This window comes from Polyodon spathula, chromosome 47 (genome assembly GCF_017654505.1).
Source record: "Polyodon spathula isolate WHYD16114869_AA chromosome 47, ASM1765450v1, whole genome shotgun sequence".
In the NCBI taxonomy this organism is placed as follows: domain Eukaryota; kingdom Metazoa; phylum Chordata; class Actinopteri; order Acipenseriformes; family Polyodontidae; genus Polyodon; species Polyodon spathula.
In genome coordinates, this window is record NC_054580.1 from 1,336,421 (window position 1) to 1,341,075 (window position 4,655).

Sequence of the window (4,655 nt, forward strand, 5' to 3'; positions counted from 1 at the left end):
CAAGGTGCCAATGAAAGGGTAGCATTCTCCATCAAGTGACTGTTTCACAACGCGTATTTTAAAATGCAACGTGTTGCGGATTTTTTACATTTTATGCCATAACACTTTGATTAAACGCCAAATGGCCAATCAAAGTACGTTTTTTAAATCACATGACACTTTGGAAGCCTGCCCACAGTGCATTCTGGAATTTCATGCACAGCCAATCCTGTTTGCTGTTATAGGACTGCTTTTGGAAGGAAGGTGAGTTGTGGGAGCAGACAGAGGTGATTGACACTCCCTCCTGGTGTTGTAATTGATCATGGCTAGACACTGGGTACTCGATTTACAAAGCCGGATTCACAGCACAGTCCGGAGGATAGACTCTCGTTCTGTCAATCACTCCTCAGATGTTGGTCAGTAGCAAAACGACCTGCTCACAGAGTAAGGATTAATTTCAGAAAAGATATAATGTGCCGTGTGGATGAATCTTTCCAATAATTATTATTTTTAAATACAGAATGGATTATTCAGTCAAAGTTCCAGTTGTTTAGCACTTACATTTGCACATTAAAATGTGGACAGTTATGAAAATGAAGTTGTTAAAGTGATATTATATTATAGTGATATTTTTGGGAGTTATTCTATACTGGATCAATTGCAACCAACATTCAGAGATATTAAATAATAAACACAACCACGTTTACAATGCATTGTATTAAATTGGAATTAGGCCTATATTGTGCACAGTAGACCAATGCAATTTTAAGGGATCCTCATTCTTGAAACTTCACGCCACACCAGGTTCACATGTGTTTGAATGAGAAAACAACATAAAGAAGCAGGGAAGTGTCACATAAATGGTTTAGTGTGCTAAGAAAAGTAATCTTTTTGATTTTATAAAAGGAGTTTTTAAAATGTGGTAAAATTATCATCCCAGCTAGCATCATCGCAGCGAGCAGCCGCTGCCTCATCCCAGCCAGCACCCACTGCCTCATCCCAGCCAGCACCCACTGCCTCATCCCAGCTAGAGTCATCCCAGCCAGCACCCACTGCCTCATCCCAGCCAGCACCCGCTGTCTCATCCCAGATAGCCTCATCCCAGCCAGCACCCACTGCCTCATCCCAGCTAGCCTCATCACGGCCAGCCTCATCCCAGCCAGCACCCACTGCCTCATCCCAGCCAGCACCCACTGCTTCATCCCAGCCAGCACCCCCTGCCTCATCCCAGCTAGCCTCATCCCAGCCAGCACCCGTTGCCTCATCAGAGCTAGCCTCATCCCAGCCAGCACCCGTTGCCTCATCAGAGCTAGCCTCATCCCAGCCAGCACCCGTTGCCTCATCCCAGCTAGCCTCATCCCAGCCAGCACCCACTGCCTCATCCCAGCTAGCCTCATCCCAGCCAGCACCCACTGCCTCATCCCAGCTAGCCTCATCCCAGCCAGCACCCACTGCCTCATCCCAGCTAGCCTCATCCCAGCCAGTACCCACTTCCTCATCCCAGCTAGCCTTATTTCTTTTGGGAAAAATGGGGGTGCTCTCTTCAAAATAGGATCCCAGATTAATGTCATTAACGTCAGTGATTTCATCGCTGGTTTTATTCCAGTGGAGTTCTAAATCTCATGGAATGAAGAATTTCCCTGCTTGAAATAGGGAAACGGTCTATACCGGTCTATAAGTTAAGCGTATGACTGCAAGATAGCTGTCTGACAGCTGGACCGGCTTTTCAAAACTGGCTGATAGCTTGACCGCGGTCGAATCAGTGTGATGTTACTTAGCAATTTGAAGGTATCTGTGGTTTTACAACTTTATCATTCTTTCTCCGTAGTATTAGAAATGTAAAGAAATACAAAAACTTGTTTTTTTTTTCATTTAACGTTTGTCGTTCACTTTTCTGCCGTGTATAAGATTTATTTTAAACGCGGCAAAATATGGAAATTGCACGTTCCTTTTCATTGGAGTGTCAACATCATTTTAAAAGGTTTACAAAACTTGAAGATGCTGCTAAGCGTGTCACTTATGATTGTTTTAAGAAATATTTTTTTGTCTGCTTGTTACGTTATTTCAGCCAACGCAATATCTTTGCATAGCTGTACCTGAGAGAATGCGGTGAGAACGAAAGCAGCCGTGTTTAGCTGGAAACGAGGTATTGTCGGCACAGCTGATTTTAGTTTTGGTTTGAAGGCAGCAGGAGCTTAGCCTGGTTTTTAATGTTTGCTTGACAGACGCCCTGCATGAGGTAAGAGGTAACAAGTTATTACAATATAGCTAAGAGATTACAATACAGCTAAGAGAAAAGGCAATACAGCTTTTAGTTTGGGGATTTCTTTAGTTCCTGTTTGCGCTTTTTTGTCAAATGAATCGGTTGTTGTAGTTATTGTGCACAGTGTGTTTGTTTCTGTAGGTTGTTTGCATGTGCTTTGTATTTGTACTGTATACGTGCGACTTTAGTATTTGTTTATTTAGCAGACGCCTGGCGACTTATAGAGACTAGGGTGTGTGAACTATGCATCAGCTGCAGAGTCACTTACAACAACATCTCACCCAAAAGACGCAGCACAAGGAGGTTTCAGTGGCTTGATCAGGGTCACACACAGTGAGTCAGTGGCTGAGCTGAGATTTGAACCGGGGATCTGCTGGTTACAAGCCTGTTTCTTTAACCACTGGACCGCACCACCGCTATAAACTGGAAAAAATGTTCGCCTTGCTTCCCTCGGCACCATGCCTTTTCAGTCTTGGCTGCTCAATATTTATTGAGGTATTTGATTTATTCAGAGTTTCAACTGATTTTAATCATGTTTGCTTTGTTAACTATTTTCTATGACGTCAGACCTTTGGTACTTGCCCGTCCAATCAAATTTCCATTCTTAGCTACGCCCCTGCCTTCAGGGCGCACAGTAATCCCTATATATATATATATATAGTATATATATATATAAATATATATATATTATTGCTTAGATTTCCTAGAATATTTAAACATATATATATATAATATATATTATTTTGAAAATTTAATATTATCCATTTTTTATTTTATTTATTTATTTAGCAGATGCATTTATGCAACTCGACTTATACGTGTTACACTGTAACACAAGGTTACAGTTATAATTAAAGTTATAAACCAAAATACAACACAAAGAGACACAACAAGTGTAACAAGAACAACAATAAATGCTTCATGTGTTAACCGTTACCCAGTAGTACTGTTTGTGACAGAAAACACATTTTTAGCCTTTTTATTTACTCATGAAATAACGCTGATTTCTCTTTTTTTAATCTGAGAGTTTCTTTTTTTTTTACTGCGGAAAACCAGTATATTTGGTTATAATATATGTGTTGTTTTTAATGGGGCAGTCAAACTGACTGCTCGTGGTAGTTAACACTAGAACCGCCATGACAGTCTTTTGTACCGTTTTAGCAATTCATATTTCAATTTCTCTGTGTTTTGTGAATTTCCTGTGCATGTCCAGTCTTAAATGTTACTAAATATTTGAATGAAATACCCACACTGTGTTTCAGCTGCAGAATTGTAACGATGGATACCTTATAAGCACTTACTCCTTAAAACACCAGAGCAGGTTTTTAAACTGCATATTGGAATCAATAAATTTAGTCCAGCCTTTGTAATACAATCAAAGTCATTGTGAAATAACATATAATCCTGCTAAGTACTTGAAACACTGACGCAAGTCATTCTATACAGCATATATTATTATTATTATTATTATTATTATTATTATTATTATTATTATTATTATTATTATTATTATTATTATTATTATTATTATTAGTTGTCACAAAATGTACACATTTCAAGAATCACAATAGATTTGTAGCTACTTTTTTCAGCCAGCAACGCTTTTGTTTTGTACAAGGACTGCACCAGAAACACAATCTCCTGGAGGGACATAATTTTCAGCTAGCCCTGGAGCTTCGGCAGAAACATTTTGATCAGAGAAGTGCAAGCTAGCTGGCAATGCCCCTCAACCTTCAGCCAGCGCTGCGCCCACTGGCACACGGAAGAAAAGACAATGCCAGGCTGCTAATGCAAACAGAAACAGCTTGGGATGTGTGTGCCCGTTGTGAAAAGGCAGTCTGTGGCACATGCACTGGTACAGTTGAAAAGCGTGTTTTCTGTGTGGAGTGTACAAATTAAACAGCTGTAATAGATGTGCCTTTGAACTCTGTTTCCCTCAAAGCGCACTCACGTCGCTTGTTATGTTATATTTTTGTTTTATGCTATTTTTATAAGTAGTTATTTTTTATAATCTTGTATGTGCAGACAGCTTTCCACACCGGTTTATTGTGTAATGTTTATTTTATTATAGTTTTTCATATTTATGTTTATACAATGGATTGGAAAAATAGCAACCTCTGATTGGTTAAACAGCATCACATGACCATGCGTATATATAGCGTAGAGCATGACTTGCATACTAATGAGCCACTTCACACTGAATAAATCACTACGCGCCACTGCATTCTAAATTGCCATTGGCAGTGACTCCCGATGCTACAACATGTGGGTAACCTGAGCTACCCCAATACACATACCCTATACTATATGATTCTGACTCAGAGGATACTGGTTAGATGAGTTCTTAAGGGTTAAGATACATCTCATAGATGGAGCTGGTACTGAAAGTCTCTGTCTGGTGTCAGAGGGCTTC